Genomic DNA, 18,845 nt, shown 5'->3' with positions numbered 1-18,845 from the left:
CTAAAGATAACCGTTAAAAAAAAAAAAAAAAATCTGCCCAAAGTCTCTGTTATTTGAGACATCTTAATTGAAAAGACAGAGACCTAGATTTAAAGTCAGAACACCAGGGTTGATCCTGTAAGAGACTGGAGTGACAACTCCCAGTGCTGGTGAGGGTGCAGACAAGCAGGCACTTCCAGACATCGTCAGTGGGAAAGTGTTTAACCCAGTCTTTCGGAGAGGAATCTGACACGATTCATTAAAATTTTAAAAGCGCATATCCTTTGACTCAGCAATTTTATTTCCGGGAATCAACCCTGTAAAAATTAAAGTACCAGTACATGAGGACATACATACAAGGATGTTTATTGCAATTGTATTTGTGATAGCAAAAACTTGAAACAACCTACTCATCCACAAGAATGGAATGGTTGAGTAGACTGATGCATCCATTTGGTCACAGGTTATAATGCGACTACAGAAGAACAAGTCAGATTTACATTTTAGTTTGGAGAGATGAATATTATGTACTATTAGGTGAGAAAAGCAAGTTGCAGGAGAACAGGACAGATAAATAATGATAGATGAGGTAGATAGATAATGTACATCCATGTATATAAAGATATGTACACACATGTAGTATGATCACATCTTTTGTATAAAAGAAAAGAATAATAGGGTTTGGATTCAGGCTCTGAAATTTGAGAGATCTTTGAACCTCACTTTCTTTATGTGCAAAATAAAGGCAATCTTTTTGTGAAAATCAAATGAGATGATGATGAAAATGATTTTTGAACCGTAAATAGCAATCAAACGCCATATAATAATATTACCATAATATAGTCTTATATGAGTCTAAAGTTCAGGCTCCACAAAGTCCTCCAAAGGTGGTTGTCAACTTGCAGAATTGTATTTGGCTTTATCCACACCAATATCAGCCACTTCTTCTGGTCTCCAATTGTGTGTAACTGGATTCACAAGAGAGAAAACAAATGGGGAACTATATTAATACCCCTGCAGGTTACCCATGCAGTGCCAGGAAAACACTGCACATATTCCCAGAGGAGCCACACAATCCATTCAGTACTTTCAGCCCTAACAAGATCATGTTTTTCTAGATGGCTAGTTAGAGGACCACAGAAGATAATAGCCTTGCAGAAATATGGTTGTGTATAAGAAGTGTTTTCACTTTTTAGAATTAATGTATTCTCTCCGCATATATGCTTTATAAATAGTTTTAATCATATAACAGATACAATTTTATATCCTGCCTCTGGGGCCCGGTGACTCTACTTCTTTCTAGTTGTGTAATCTTGGAAAATTACTTAGCCTCTCTCTATCTCGGTTCCTTCATTTGCAAAATGGGGGTGATAATACTACTACCACTTCAGATTGTTGTGATGACTAAATGAGTTAAAACTTTTAAAGGACTTAAAATGAGATATTACCTAATAGGTGCAAAATAAATGTTAGTTATTATTATCCTAAATGTTCCATTAATCATAAGTTTCTATGCTTTTTACATATTCATTATATAGTCTTCATAACCATCATTTTATTGATGTTTAATAGAACATAAATAGCATGCTCTACAAAATGGGTGTATTGTCATTTATTTGTACATTATTCTGTTTGCTTCTTGTTTTTCAAAATGTTTTCTATTGTACATTAACTTTTTCTGTATTCTGGATTATTCCCATAAGATAGACCCCTAGCCCGAAAGAGTTTAGAGGAAGAAAGAATATAGAAATCTTTGGGTATTTTAATATATATTGAAAGTAGGACTTTAGGTTATGAATATATCTTTACTGAGTCCTTTCTGAACACCCTTCAGAACTTGACATGATTTTCTTCATCCAGCCATTCAACCCCTGCTGATGTTTTTATTAAGGTTCATTTAAGAAAGGTCATTATAGGAAATGACCCTATTAAAATTCATATATATATAAAAGTATTTGAGTTTCAGATCTTTAAAACATAGTTCCCTAAGTATAATCACATCATGTTAGAATTTTGCTGCCAGTAAGGAAAATTTGAACTCAAAAAAAAAAAAAAGAAAGCCCACTTAATGACATTTTTAGCACATAGAATTCCCCCTCTGAATCATGCACTCACCAACCATGCACCCCTAAACATTTAGCTCCTTCTGACTCATTCTGAAACACTCTGACAACTTCTCCATTGAAATTCAAAATGTCCCAATACTGTAACGTCCTCTTTTCCTCTAATTAATTAGTTCCCTTTCCCACTGGCAAAATGCAAGAGTGATAATCTCTGTATTTACAGATTGTGGAATGAAGCACACGCCTGGAATCTTCCACTGCCTACTACTCTAAGCATTCCCATCTTCCAGGCATGCCTGTCTCAATCCTAATACTGGATTTTCATTGTCCTCCTTCCCTGCCACCCCACCAGCACTGCCAATAGGTGACATCTTATCCTTCAAAATCCCGGATGTTCTTAAACCCCATTTCCATCTGTGGATGCTATAGTTTCTGTGCCCTCTCTGCACAGTTTGCATAAGGAGACACACTGTCCTCACTAATTTATGTGGATTGATCCAGGCTTCCAAGGCACAGTTAGCTCTCCCATGACAATCTGCTTACTTTCCTCTTCTACCAATACACTCTGAGTGTTCCATCTTGTATAGGGGGTCACTCTGCATGGAGAGCTCCCATCATGCCAGAGAAAAATTGAATCCATAATGTTTGCTCTCAGTAGACCCTTTCCCTTATTGCTAATTATTACAGTACCCAAAAAATAAACATGAAACTCATTCCTCAGGTATTTTTCTATTCTGTTGCTACAACTCACACCGGGCTGCTGGTCTGGCAAAGCTTTCAAGTTCCTTTGCCACCAGTTATTGAATTAATTCATTTTCCAGCAAGCTCGCTCTTTGTTCTGTGTAGCACATAAGTGGCACTCAGGGATGGCAAGTTTATACTAAGAAAGCAAGACAATTACTAACTTAAGTCACTATGAGAAGCACTTAAAACCCCACACCTTCCTAGTAGACCCTTACTGGCCATTATCAACCTCCCAAGTGGGACCAAGTGAATGACTTCAGAGACCTGAAAATTTCACCTAAGTGGCCTTGCATGAACCCAGACTAAATTTGAAATTAAAGTCGTTCTTTGAAACCCCACTGGAAATTCTAGCAATGTGGCTGGGGAGATGCTACTGGTTGGCAAAATGGCGAGTCATTTATCCTCTCTGCCCCTGTTTCCTCACACATGAAATGAGGAACGCTGATTTGCTTCACAGGAAGGCTGCATGCGTTTAATTAATTAACAACACACATCAAAAATAAAAGCTGCAGAACACCTTTGCTCAGCCCCTAAACTTGGTAAATCTGCCAGTAGCATTCATTGTTTAGTTGATCTAACCTAGGTCTTTCCTTAAGTTGTGGCTCTGGTCTGGCCCATAAGTACATTTTTGTCTACATTTATAGAAATTTATAGGCACACATGTGAGTTTTGGTTTCCTATTTTAATGTTTTCTTTTCACTGCTGCAATTGTTGAGATCTTATGTTTTCTTCATCAAATGCTCACTGAGCTCCCCATTTACTACAGAAAACACTAGGCAGACATGCCAAAAAATTGCATGTCCGACTAGCGTATATCTAGCCAAATGAGCCCACATCAAACTCAGTTTTCCTTTCCTTACTCCAAAGTACCTTCTGTGACTAGACAAAAGGTGATGGAAACTTCATCCTAGAACATCAAACCCTGCCAGGCACATTTCCATCTGTCCTGTTGAAGATTGCCAAAAGCATTTTTTTAGGGTTTTTTTTTTCCCTTAGTCAATCAAAAATTCTCTCAGGCAGAAGTTATTTTAGGACTAGGAAATGTGGTAGTTCCCCCTGACTGACTTCTTGGACTTTGGAGGACATACCTGACCAAAATAGGGGGCAGAAAAACAACTGATGTACAGAAGTGGTACCTTCAGAATCTGTTTACTTCCTTCTTTTAGCCACAATAAAACACCCAAAGACATTCAGCCTAAGTGATGAAGAATCATGTCTGTAAGGAGAGAGAGGAAATCAGATGTCTTAGATCCTAAAGAGATAGGAAGCTTTACAGCTAGAGCCTGGAGCCAAGAAGGTTAGAAGAGAAATGATATTAATGCCAAGGAGGGAAGGTCAAGGCCAAGGACTTGGGGTTGAATGATCAATGGCTGGTTGTCCAAGACAAAAAGTAGACTGCCCATTTTGACACTGGGACAAGGAAAAGTCTTACTGATAAACAGGGGCAGAGATAGGAAACATTCATGTTAAAATGTGTTTATTCTCTTCTGTAGAGAAGACCAAATCGTTAAAGGGGAAAGGTTTCTTAATACCGCTCCCTGAACTGACGCTGTATCAGTTTGCTAATTTGTGCCAAATTAACAGTCATCTCTCATCAGTCAACTTTAATTGATTATCAGGACCACCAAATATCCCCAAGACCAGTTCCCACCCTGGTTTAGGCTTTATCGCTTAAGAGGGGGAAGGGTAAGCTGGGACAAAGTGAGAGAGTGGCAAGGACATATATACACTACCAAATGTAAAATAGATAGCTAGTGGGAAGCAGCCACATAGCACAGGGAGATCAGCTTGGTGCTTTGTGACCACCTAGAGGGGTGGGATAGAGAGGGTGGGAAGGAGACGCAAGAGGGAGGAAATATGGGGATATATGTATATGTATAGTTGATTCACTTTGTTATACAGCAGAAACTAACACAACATTCTAAAGCAATTATACTCCAATAAAGATGTTTAAAAAAAAAAGACTGTTCTATAGGTCTTTTTTCATGTTTTTCCTAAATAGCCATAGCAGGATTATGCCTGAACATTGTAGTTTTTAGATGCACAGAGATGTTAGTGAGTCTTTATTAAGAAAGCATAGGTTTTGATCACCATGCTACACACTATAAGAATTTTTTTTAATGAGGTTCTTCCTTCCACTAATAAAATTTGATTTTTAATTGAAAAGTCTGTACTCCCACAACTATAACAGCATTGAACAAATGCATTAACAAAGTGATTTATAGTCAAATGTTAAGTCAAGATAGTACTGAAAAAGCAGAATCCAGAGTTCTTGAATGAGCACCCTCCAACCACAAGACCAGGAAATGAGGTCAGACCTAACTGGGGAAAGTGACCACCCCAGCTACCTTCCTTTTTTACTTCCCACGCACTCTTTAACCCTCTGGCATCTGTCTTCCCTCCACCACATGCTGGCTATATGGAAGTTCGTGGTTCCCAAATTTATTGTGCATCAGAATTACCTGGAGAGCTTGTTAAAACACAGATTGCTGGGCTCCACCCCCATTGTATCTGATTAAGTAGATCTGGAATGGGGCCCAAGAATCTGCATTTCCAACAAATTCCCAGGTTCTGCTGCTGCTGCTGACCTGGGAACCTCATTTTGAGAGCCACTGATCTATGGAAACTGCCGTGTAACCTTGACCCAATCTATTTTCTGAAAATGAGAATACCTACTACCTCTTCCTCAGAGAATTACTGAGAAGACCTAAAACTTGCAAATGAAATGAATCACTGTGAAAGAACTTTATAAACTAAGCAGATATAGTACTAGTGATCTTCAGTATGGACCTAATTGTCTCTCTGTTGTATTTGATCGCAAGGAACACTTTCTTCTTGAAACTCTGGTCTCTGTCCCACTGTTCTTTTCTGTCTCCTTTACTCATTCCTCTTTCTCCTTTATTCCCTGCTCTTCTCTCTCCATACTTTCTCTCTACATATCCATCTAGTCTCACTGGCTCAAAAATCACTTATAAAAAAAATCTAACTTATCCTGTTCTGGTCATAACTTCTCTAAGATTAAAAATATATATATCATATTTTACCCTCTCCCGTACCTAACTCTTCTTCCCAGATACCAACAGTCTTAAATGCTTCCTCTTACAGCCTTTAATGTCATCTGCCATATTGCTTCCCTTCCTCTACAATCCCAATGCTGCCACTCTTGTTGGCCTCTGTCCCACAGGCCTCCCACCTGGCCTCTCTACTTCCATAGCCTCCCTGCTCCCGTCCTCCTAAATGCTCCCTCTTGTGAAGCTATTTTCATCAAGCCCCTTCCTCTCAAATCCACTCTGGCTCTCCATGGCCTAAATAATAAAGTCCCAAAGCTAACTCAAATATTAGGGTCTTTGAAATCTGCCCTCACTTTTGAGCAGAAGCTGGATGGGTGTCTGTCAAAGGCAGTAGTAGAACAGATTCCTGTACTGAGTGATCTTCCCTTACCACTCTCCAATTAGGTATTTACAATCTTTAGTACTACTATTTCTCTAATAAAGCCATGGCTACAATCAATCCATCCTACTAACTTTTCATATCAAAATACCATTAAGTATTACAATTGTGCCGTTGCCAGTGATGTTGCCACTCCTTTCTGCCCACACAAATTCATTGATGTCAAAGTTAATGCCTTCTTTTCTACTGGTGCTTGTTACTCCATACACTCTAAAGCACTTTGTACTTAAAGTCTTCCCCTTCTTTCTCCTCTTCTTTTCCTTCTCCTCCTTCTCCTTCCTCCTCCTCCCTCCCTCCTTCCCTCTCTCCCTCTTTCCTTCTCTCCCCTGAGTCATCCCCATCACTATACAACATGCTTTAGAACCTCTTATCCTTAAAAAAAATAACTCCATTGACCCACTTGCACCATCATCTGCCTTACTGTCAATCAGACCGTTTCTTTGCTTGTTTTTACAACTTCTCTATACACAGCTTCTCTTTTTTTCACTTCACATTCATTTCTTCTTCAACCCTTTGCAATCTAGCTTCCAACTCCACTGAATTTGCTCTTTTCAGTTTCACTAAGAACCACCTCTGTGCCAAAGTCAATGAAATTGTCTGTCTTCTCCTCTTATCCACCTTTCAGTAGAAATTAACATGTCTAACCTTTCCTCCCTACTTAACTCTCTTTCTTCTCTTGGCTTCCAGCATTTCTGCTTTTTTCTTACCTCACTAGTCACTCATTCTCAGTCTTCTATCATGAATCTTCTTCTATTCAGCCTCTAAGTTTTGGAGTGCCCAGGGGCTCAGTCCTGGGCTCTCCTTCTCTTACTATCTACACATTCCCTAGATGACCTCATCTACTCACTGGCATACTATCTACCTGCTGATGACTCCTTGTTTTTCCTCCAGGCATAACATCTACTTTAAAACCCAGACTCTGTCTTGGTATCTTAACTATGATGTCTAATATGCACATTAAACTTATCTGAATAGAACTCTTAGTTTGCCTCTCCAATCTCCTTCCTGTTTCTACTCCAGTCTTCCCTCTCCCAACAAATGACACTATTCATTTAACTCAAACCAAAAATTAAGATATCATCTTTAATATCCACCCACATTCAATCAGTCAGCAGATCCTGTGTGTTGTACCAGTAAAATATATCTCGAATGTGCCCAATTCTCTCCATCTCCAGTGCTGCCACCCTAGACCAAGTCATCAAACTCTCTTTCCTGGAATGTTGTAATAGTCCCCTAAGTGGCCTTCCTGCATGCATGCTTGGCCTTCTCCCATAGCAAACAGAGTGATCTTTTTGAAACATAAATAATACCACATCACTCTCCTACTTAAAATATTGCAGTGACCTCCCATTTTATAAAATTCAGACTTCTTACTGCAGCTTATAACATTGGGCTCTTGACTCTCCCATCTCATTGGTACCACATTCACACAAGCATCTTATTCAGACCACACTGGTCTTCTTTTGCTCCTCACATAAGCCAACCTCTTTCTTGATCCCAGGGTTTTTGCTGTTCCCTCCTTCAGGAATACTCCCTGCTAGGTTTTCACATGGTAAATTCTGCGTTATCCTTCAGATTTTAGTTACTAATATCATCTTCTCCGAGAGGTTTTTTTTGACTACCCTGTCAAAAATATTCCTTATTAAAAAGGTACTTTCTATCTCACTAAGAGTAAGAGTAATTATAATTCAAAATCTCACTAGTTATGTTTTTATTTACGTGTTTGTTATGTCTCTAGCTTCATCTCTTAACCTCCCTGAAACAAGAATATAAGCTCTAAAAGAAGAAACTTGTATGTATTCTTCTATGATTTATTCCTAGCCCCTAAGAATACTGCTTAGGTTCCTCAATAAATATTCATCAAAAAAATTTTAATGACTAGAAGGCCCACGCATGAGTCAGGATGGACTATAGAAACACAAGTCCAAAATCTCAGTGGGCTAAAACCGTAACAATGTATACCTTGTAAGGACTACAGGGCACTGCTCATGGTGGTCCATCAGGGACCATGACTGACAGATGCTTCCTCTCAACACATGTGTCCATGAGGAGCAGCACACCAGTGGGACAGGGTGTGTTTAATTGCATGCAGCTCTTAACACTTCCAACAAGAAGTGGCACGTATCAATTTTGCTTGCTTTGGCCAAAACAAGTTAAATATCCAAGCCTAAATTCCTTTAATTTTTTTATTGAAGTATAGTTGATTTACAGTGTTGCATTAATTTCTGCTGTATAGCAAAGTGATTCACTTATACATATATATACACTCTTTTCTTATATTATTTTCCATTGTGGTTTATCATAGGATATTGAATATAGTTCCCTGTGCTATACAGTAGGACCTTGTTGTTTATCCATTCTATATATAATAGTTTACATCTACTAAACCCAACTTCCCACTCCATCCCTCCCCTAACCTCCCTCCCGCATGGCAACCACAAGTCTGTTCTCTATGTCTGTGAGTTTGTTGCTGTTTTGTAGATAAGTTCATTTGTGTCATATTTTAGATTCCACATATAAGTGATATCATATGATATTTGTCTTTCTCTTTCTGACTTACTTCACATAGTATGATAATCTCTAGTTGCATCCATGTTGCTGCAAATGGCATTATTTCATTCTTTTCATGGCTGAGTAGTATTCCATTGTATATATGTACCACATCTTCTTTATCCATTCATCTGTCAATGGACATTTAGGTTGTTTCCATGTCTTTAGCCAAGCCTAACTTCAAAAAGTGTGGGAAAGTATAATCATCCATGTGTCCAGAAGTCGGAAAGATGGAAATATTTGCTTATCAGCACTTGTGATTCCATACCTATCTTCTACTAGAACATTTCTTACACTCAGAAGAAAGATGATAAAAATATTTGGTCATTGCACTTTTGACTTTCATATCTACCCTCTACTTAAAGCTTTCTTCCACCAACAGAGCCTAACATAAACTCTCTGAATCTGTGTAGCGTATATTTCTGTAATTCTCAATTGGTGGAACTGTTCAATCATCTGTCTCCCCATCTACACTGTAAATAAGGAGGGCAAGGATCCATATCTTTTTTCGTCTGAACCTAGTATTCTGAGAACCTGGCTCAGTGCCTTTCACATAGTAGATTCTATGAACAACTATTTGTTGGAGGAATGTCTTGTAGCCTTTCATGTGTATGTGTTTTTATCTGCACAATTAGACTAAATATTCCTCTGCATATAGTACATAAATTCAAGAATTTATATTTCATGTGTCTTCCAGCTGACTCATCATGGAGATATTCTCATATTGGCAGGAACACAGTAAATACTTGTTGAACTAAGCTAATTGATAGTATTGAGGCTTCATCAAAATACCCCTATTAAAAAAGTACTCTCAAATCCCCAGCACCATCATCTTTTGAACACAAACTCACAGGAGACACACATTGCCATCCCTGGCTTCCAGCAAAAGTTCCATGGCCAGTTTTCTTTGGTAGGAAAAACCAACAGATGATTGCTTGGGTCTTCTTGGTTCTGTTGGTGATCAATCTGTCTGGAAGTGAAACTCCCCTTTCCACAGGATTTCATCAGAGCAGTAACCACAGGATTCAGATTTTGGTCATTGATAGTGTCTCAGCTCAGCTGTGTATCCTAAAGTGAAAATGAAACTTGTGTTCCATTCCCTTATGTTCCTTTTCCTGAAATTGCCAATTCCTAAAATGATGCTGAGATTAAAATCTGTTCCTTCTTGAGCGGGGTCATAATGTGTGACGACAGATCTGTCTCTAAGACCCTTGCTGTATGACAGAGAGTGGCAGTATTGTTGAGATTTTTATATCAGAAAATATCCTTTGGTTTCCAGGTGGTTTCTATTTCTGCTGACAAGTTCAAAGTACATATATTTGGACATCCTCCCTGCTGCAATACTATTGGACTCATAGCCTTCTTCCTTAGAAAAATGTCATTTCAATTGACTGAGTATTCTCAATCTTCCAAATCACACAAGCCAGTGTATCACAGTAGAAAGAGTTAGAGAGGCCTTCTTTAATTCCATAGCACATCTCAGGTGAATCTCTTAACCTGAATTTCAGTTTCCTCATCAAAAAAATGAGGATAATAATACATGCCTCATGGGATTAAATAACATAAAATTGGAAGTGTTTCTTTCTATTCCTGGCACATAGGAGATATTCAGTAAATGTTTGTGCTTTTCTAACAGCTACTTTAACTGTTAAGCAAGGTACCAATTTAAAGTCCCTTCAAATAAAATCATCTAACAATCATAGAATTGTTTTGAGCTAATTAACTTAAGGGCCCATAACAGAGCCTGATACACAATAAAGTCTATATATGAATATTAGCCAATAGCATCTACAGCGGGACATACTGCTGTGCTACAACTTGATTTTTGCCCCTTTCCCACATTTTCATCTCATTCATATGGCTTTTCTAAAATGTATCATGCTCTCTTCCGTTGTGTTTGGGAATGTATGTTGGTACAACTTTTTTCTATGGAGAGCAATTTAGCAATGTCCTTCAAAATTTTAAATGCACAAATTCTTTAACCCAGCAATTCTACTTATAGGAATTTATCCTATAGATATGCTAACACATATGCAATATGATATATGTAGAAAAACATTCATAGTAACATTGTAATATGAAAAGATGGAAAATAGCGTAATGTTTATTAGTAAGAGAGTAGTTAGACAAATGATAGTATGTGCGTATGCAGAAATCTTATGAGTGAGGCAACTATAAATACTGACACGGAACAACCTCCAAGATATGTCCTCAAGCAAAAAGAGCAAGGTGCAGAGCAATGTCTGTGATACGCTACTATCGCATTGCAAATTGTAAGTATCTACATACTTGTGTAAGAATAGACCATCCCTGGAAGGACACAAGAGACTGGTAATAGTGATTGCCTCTGGGAAGGGGAACCAGGTGGCCCTGGGGAACAATAGAGACATGATTAACTCCTATAATACCTTTTGAATTTTGTTCTACATACATGTAGTTTCTTTTCCAAAAATATGTTTCTTAAAACTGTCCTTAATTCTATTGTAAATCACTGATTAAATCTGGGAAGAGAATGATAAACAAAAGGAATGTCTAGAATGCTTTCTTTTTTCTTTTTTTTTTTAAAAAGGTATTTGTATTCTTTAATTATTTAAAATTTAATATAAAAAAGGAAAATGACCGGAAAGGGAAAATGTAGCTAGTTAAACCACTGTCACTTCCATACTACAGTGATTGTCCATCAGTCAACAAGCATTGAATTGAGTACTTATTAAGTCCTTGATGTTCTGGAGGATGCAGTGAGGGAAGAGATGCAAAAGAGATAGAGGGCCCAGTTTCTCCCCTCAAGGAGCTCACAGTCTGGTTGGATGCATGAGACTTATAGGTGAAATGGTGAACACCATCCAGCAGTAAAGTATCATGCAGCAGTGAGGCTGGCCTGGGTAAGGAGGCTTTACAAAGGAGGGGTCTTTTTCTGTTGTAGAAACAGAAATAATGATGATGTTGGTGACAAGTTATGTCTCCTCCTTTATCCATTTCCTTGTCTTCAAAATGGAATGATCTGCCTTGGCTTTCCTCTCACAGGGATGCTGTTGGGATTAATGAGATAAAGTTTGTGCTTATATAGCATCTTTCTTCTGAGAACTCAGAGTGCTTTGTGTAAAGTATTCTTATTAATATTCATAGGGTGGTTTATATAGTTTTCCACCTTTCACTTTGGAATTTGCACATCTATATCTAAAGACTTGGATTCTTTTCTCACTCTTCCTCAACATCACTCTCATTTTTGCACCAAAATAGTGCAGGTTCAAGCTTTAAAGTCTTGGTGGTTTTATATAGCTCAGGGCTAATAACATCACACAGCTTGCCTGCAGGAGAACCCACCTGTACATTCTAAAATTTCTGCAGATTCCATTGTATACATATGCATGATAAACCTGAGCACATGGTAAGATTTCAAACAAGTATATAACAGGAATGGAAAAATCTATAACTAAGACTGCTCCCTAGGAAGGGTGAATCACAACAGCAGTAAGTCTTGTGAGGTTGTGCTTGAAAGTTTAGGGGTCCAGGCTGAACCCCACCCCCTCCACTGTCCCCAGAGACCAAACTACGCTGCATGACAGGAGTGATTTTAGGTTGGGGACAGAGAGTGTCAAAAGAGAGAGGAGGCAGAAGTAGAAATGGGAAGAAGGAAAATGGAGCCAGGAAGGTAGCAGGAGGCCATGCATAGCAGGAAATGACTTCTCCATATTTCCCCTCCCCAGTTATGAATAAACGTCACCAAAGCTTACAAAATGCTAGGAGTGAGTGGATTTCTTACGTAAGCTTGGCTGCGTTTCCACCCAGAGAGATGGGGGTAATGAAGCAGAGACAAGATGACGAGCCCGGGAAATGATAGAAATCATGGGAGAATCTGGACTCGCGATGACCTGGGACTGACTAGGCTCCAAGTTAATTAGACTAAATCTCTGAGGAAAAAAGGGACTTGGCTGACATGAGGATAAAGATATGTGATGCCCATTGCTGCTTGTTATTTATGCATGTATACCAATATTAAAATCAAGTTTTTAAGAAGTAAAATTTAGGTTTAGAAAAGATGGCCCAGTCCAGCTCCTGTCTTGGACCAAGTGGAGAGCGGAAGGCAGAGAGTGAGTGGACTTCCTCCCTGTGCAGCAGCCAAGCCTGGATCCAAGGTCTCCTACCTCCCAGTCAAGTGCTGGCTACATGTAACCAAACTGTGCCACCGCCCCACACATCTTTCCTCAGACTTGTTTCTACCCTGTTTGCATGTTTGAGAACAGCACTTGGCTGAAGCCTTCGACTTGAGAGGTAGTAGGAGTGCTGCCTAGTCATATCACGCTACCTGTTTGGCCCTAGGCCAGTATCACAAAACAAAGCTTCTTGCAGCAACTGAGAAGAAACAATCTGCATAACTTAAAGCTATGTTAGAGTGTTGTGCTTCATGTCTGAGCAGCATAAGTCTTGAGCTTTAAATAGCCCAACCCTAATGTATATTGAAGAGCGGTGTTCTAAAAGTTGTATTACGTAAGGTGGAACACTTAGTGACACCACAGCAAAGTGCCAGGTCCCCTTTCTTGCAAACTGACGGAAGCCAGCCTCAGTTAGGCAGCTGGGGAGAAAACTTCCCTGTGATATGAAACCCAAAAGAGGTCAGCTCTGTTTATAATTTGGAGAGCCCTACAGTATTCCACTGAACCCAAATAGCTCCTCCCCTTTCCTGCTGCAGTCTTGCCAATCCTCTGATTAGAAGCATCATAGAGTCACTTCTCTGGATTAGACAGTAAGAGTCATAATTCCTGGACGGACATTTAGGAATACCTAAATGTGCCACAGGTACACCTAAGGGCACAGGCCTTAGCTGGTGGACAAAAGTTATAGACAATGTCTTTTTCCTTTGGCCTTCTCCCTCTAACGTAGAGACCCAGATGTGTTTTCATTACTCTCTTTGATATCCTAGTAGTTGCTTCACACAGTTATAAAGCATTAAAGACCAAGTTGTATACCAGAATCATCTATGGAACTTATATAAGTTATAAATGCCTAGGGTCCACCCCAAACTTACCAAGTCAGAATTTGGAAAGTGGTAGATGTTTGAACAAGTATGTTTTGAAAATGGTCCCACAGAAATTCTGATGCAAGCTTCTGTCTCACAACCACTGGGGATAGGATGGGATGTAGGTGAAGGTCAAGGATGGGAAAGAGGTATCCTGGAAGACCTGGTGACTGGAGAAATATGCCACCTGGAAAGGATGGGTACCAAAGACTGTACCCCAAAGCAAGTCCCTGATAGGAAGGGAGTGCAATCACTGAAATATAATCACTCCGGAAAGTGACTGAGAATTCCACACCATGCTGGGGAAAGTCCCCCCAAATGGACTGCCTGAAACAAATAAGAACCTTACCCAGTGTATACTGCCATATACCTTTACATTTGTTTATGCTTTCAATTTAATATTTACTAACTAAAAAATGCCAGGTGCAAAGTTAGGTGCTGGAATAGAATAAGGAGCAAAACCAGACAAAATTGCTTACCCTGTGGAGCTTCCATTCTAATAGGAAAGGCAAGAGATTAAAGAAGTGATTACTACTAAATGTAATGAGTAACAGGGGAAGTACAGGATGCTATAGGAATACATAATGAGGGAACTACCTAGTCTAAGGATAATCAAGGAAAGCTTCTGGAGCAAGTGCTTGTTAAATGGAGACCAGGAGGATAAGTGAATATTAGCCTGATAAACAGAATACGGGATGAGAATCCAGACTCATGTGCAAAGCCTCATGGTTTTCTAGCCCAAGGAAGATTTTTTTAACTCCCCACTGCCTTCCCACAAGTTGAATAATAATCTCTAGGGGTAGGACCCAGACATCAATAATTTTTAAAGCTCTCCAGGTTATTCTAATGTGCAAACGAGGAGAATAAGTTGTATAGAGACAGGACTTTCCATTCAGGATACTGAAAGAAATTCAGAGCATTTAATGCAAGTGAGAAAACGGCAAGAGATGAGGCTGGAGCGACCATATCCAGTAAGCAATGTGTTGGAATTCTCCAGAGAATCAGAAGAATAGGACATGCCAGATAGATAAATAGATAGATAGATAGACAGATAGATAGACAGAGGGATTTATAAGGAATTGGCTCACATGATTATGCAGGCTGAGAAGTCCTACAGTTTGCTGGTGGTATAGCTACAGTCCAAGTGTAGAAGAAGACGGATGTCCCAGGTCAAAAACAGGCAGAGAGAAAGCGAATTCTCCCTCACCTTTATTCTATTCAGACCTCTAACTGATTGGATGAGGCCCACCCACAAGGGGAGGGCAACTGCTTTATTCAGTCTACCAATTCAAATGTTCATCTCATTAAGAAACACTCTCACAGGCATACGCAGAATGTTTAACCAAATATATGGGTACCCTATGGCCCAGTCAACTTGACACGTAAAATTGGCCATCACACCATTCTTAAAGAATTCATATTTTATCTTGAAGTCATGGGAATCTTTTAAGCCAGGGAATATGATCTGATTAGTACATTTTATATGGTCACTCTGGTTGTGGTTGTGAGAAAAGAATAAAGGGGAAGAAACTAAAGGTGATGAAATCATTAGGATGTTGTTGCAATAACCTAGGCAAGAGTGATGGCCGACAGACGTGCTGGAGAGAGATGGAGAGATGTGAATCCATCTGCAGAAAGGAAGAATCAATAGGACATGGTGATTGATTGGATATGAGAGATGATGCAGAACAGAGTCAAGAGTGCCTTCCAGGTTTTAATTTGAACAGCGTGGTGGATTGGAATTCTGTTTACCAAAATGGGGAACATAAGAACATCCCTCCACAGAGTTGCAGATTTCAGTATATGAGAGCTCTATCGTCCTTCAAAGACCACTCTCTTCCAAAGAGACTGCACCTCAGCTATCCCAAGCAGATGAGCATCCCAACTGGATTTCCCTATACCCTAAGGAAGTCGTTCCTCCACCTACTTCCAAGGCAGCCCTAAACTGAGAAAATCTGAGGGTGAAGGTATCATTAAAAAGGGCTGGGAAGTCAGATAAATAGAAGATACAAGTACTTGCCCTGAAGGGAAAGTATTACTAAAATTTTATCCTTAGAAACACAAAATTTGCCCTTTTGTTTCTGATCATAATGCTGTGGTTCTATTTAGTGGCAAATGGAACATCAGTAGGATGTTTTCACCTGGAAGTGCTCTTCTGGGAAATGCAGCCAGCTGGTTTACCAATGCATCATGTCTTCTAACCCAGAGGACTAGTCAGATGACTACCAAGGCCTCTCATCTCTATTATAACATCTACTTAGCTTCTCTACATGCCCTCCCTAAACAAGGAGCATAGGTCCTCCAAACATAGCAATACCACAACTGTCATTCTTCCGCACTAGAGATGGTGTAGGAATTGGTATTAAGAAGGGGCACAGGGCACTGCACACTGGAGAGCACTGTGAACCCCTGTGCCCTGACCTTGCCACAGAAAACTTAGAAGCACTGGGCTCCATTTGCAAAACTCCTTTCATAGGAGGGTCCCATAAATCCAGTTTCGACAGTGCTTGAAAGATCAAGCTCAGGAAAATGATTGTGTTTGGTTTGGTAAAGCACCTGAAACTATGGCTACTTTTTTTTTTTTTGACACGCAAAAGTATTTATTGCAGCACTATTTGGAAACAAATGGCAAATAGTCAAAAGACTATTACACTGCAGTTAGTTACACTGATCGACCTACACATATCAACACAGGCGAATCTCAAACTACTGAATGGAAAAACTAGGTACAGAAGGATACTATGGTATGTCACCATTTACATAGTTTTAAGACTTTCAGAACCAAAGATCTGAAACAGTAAATCAGCAGCCTCTTGTGTTTGCAGCAGGCTGTTATGTAGGCATCCAAATGTCCGTAGGCTAGACCACCGTATTTCTGCCTGCCCCATAAGAGATGAGGAGCTCAGGGCACTGGCAGAATCAAAGCATCCACCGTCTACAACTACTCTAGAAAACCACATCGCTGATGTTTCCAAAAACCACACTCAAAGATTGGTTTCTTGGGTTGCTCAGTTAAAAGGCAGGATGTATTTGTGACCTCCCCAGATTTCTTAGGAAAGTCAGAGGTCTTGAAAATCAGACCAGGGACCGTCTGGAGGACTTGCTTTAAGTGGGTATCTTTTTTTTTTTTTTTGTCTGTGTGTTTTGTTCCTGTCATTAATTATATTTTTCAGTTTACTTTTATTTTTTTTTATTGGAGTATAATCGCTTTACAATGTTGTCTTAGTTTCTGCTGTACAACGAAGTGAATCAGCTATATGTATACATATATTCCCTCCTCTTGGACCTCCCTCCCATCCCCCCTCATCCTGCCCATCTAGGTCATCATAGAGCACTGAGCTTCACTCAGTGTGCTATACTACAGGTTCCCACTAGCTATCTATTTTACACATGGTAGTGTATTTATGTCAAACCTAATCTCCGAATTCATCCCACCCTTCCCTTCCCCACTGTGTCCACAAGTCTGTTCTCTACATCTGCATCTCTATTCCTGCCCTGGAAATAGGTTCATCTGCACTATTTTTCTAGAGTCCACATATATGCGTTAATATACCATAATTGTATTCCTCTTTCTGACGTACTTCACTCTGTATGGCAGACTCTAGGTCCATCCACATCTCTACAAATGACCCAATTTTGTTCCTTTTTATGGCTGAGTAATATTCCATCGTATATATGTACCACATCTTTATCCATTCATCTGTCAATGGACATTTAGGTTGTTTCCATGACCTGGCTACTGTAAATATCACTGCAGTGAACACTGGGAGACATGTGACTTTTTGAATTATGGTTTTCACAGGGTATATGCCGAGTAGTGGGATTGCTGGGTAATATGGTAGTTATATTTTTAGTTTTTTAAGTAACCTCCATACTGTTCTCCATAGTGGCTGTATCAATTTACATTCCCACCAACTGTGCAAGAGGGTTCCCTTTTCTCCACACCCTCTCCAGCATTTATTGTTTGTAGATTTTTTGATGATGGCCATTCTGACCAGTGTGAGGTGATACCTCATTGTAGTTTTGATTTGCATTTCTCTAATGATTAGTGATGTTGAGCATCCTTTCATGTGTTTGTTGGCAATCTGTATGTCTTCTTTGGATAAATGTCTATTTAGGTCTTCTGCCCATTTTTGGACTGGGTTGTTTGTTTTTTTTGATATTGAGATGCATGAGCTGCTTGTATATTTGGAGATTAATCCTTTGTCCATTGCTTTGTTTGCAAATATTTTCTGCCATTCTGAAGGTTGTCTTTTCGTCTTGTTTATGGTTTCCTTTGCTGTGCAAAAGCTTTTAAGTTTCATTAGGTCCTATTTGTTTATTTTTGTTTTTATTTCCATTTCTCTAGGAGGTGGGTCAAAAAGGATCTTGCTGTGATTTATGTCAAAGAGTGTTGTTCCTATGTTTTCCTCTAAGAGTTTTACAGCGTCCAGTCTTACATTTAGGTCTTTAATCCATTTTGAGTTTATTTTTGTGTATGGTGTTAGGTAGTGTTCTAATTTCATTCTTTTACATGTAGCTGTCCAGTTTTCCCAGCACCACTTATTAAAGATGCTGTCTTTTCTCCATTGTATATTCTTGCCTCCTTTGTTATAGATTAGGTGGCCATAGGTGCATGGGTTTATCCCTGGGCTTCCTATCCTGTACCATTGATCTATATTTCTGTTTTAGTGCCAGTACCATACTGCCTTGATTACTGTAGCTTTGTAGTATAGTCTGAAGTCAGGGAGCCTGATTCCTCTAGCTCCATTTTTCTTTCTCAAGATTGCTTTGGCTATTTGGGGTCTTTTGTGTTTTGATACAAATTGTAAAATTTTTTGTTGTAATTCTGTGAAAAATGCCTTTGGTAATTTGATAGGGATTGCATTGAATCTGTAGATTGCTTTGGGTAGTATAGTCATTTTCACAATGTTGATTCTTCCAATCCAAGAACAAGGTATATCTTTCCAACTGTTTGGGTCATCTTTGATTTCTTTCATCAGTGTCTTATAGTTTTCTGCATACAGGTCTTTTGTCTCCTTAGGTAGGTTTATTCCTAGGTA

This window comes from Eschrichtius robustus, chromosome 5 (genome assembly GCF_028021215.1).
Source record: "Eschrichtius robustus isolate mEscRob2 chromosome 5, mEscRob2.pri, whole genome shotgun sequence".
Lineage (NCBI taxonomy): Eukaryota > Metazoa > Chordata > Mammalia > Artiodactyla > Eschrichtiidae > Eschrichtius > Eschrichtius robustus.
The sequence above is the reverse complement of the archived record's forward strand: the minus strand, read 5'-3'. Positions refer to the sequence as shown.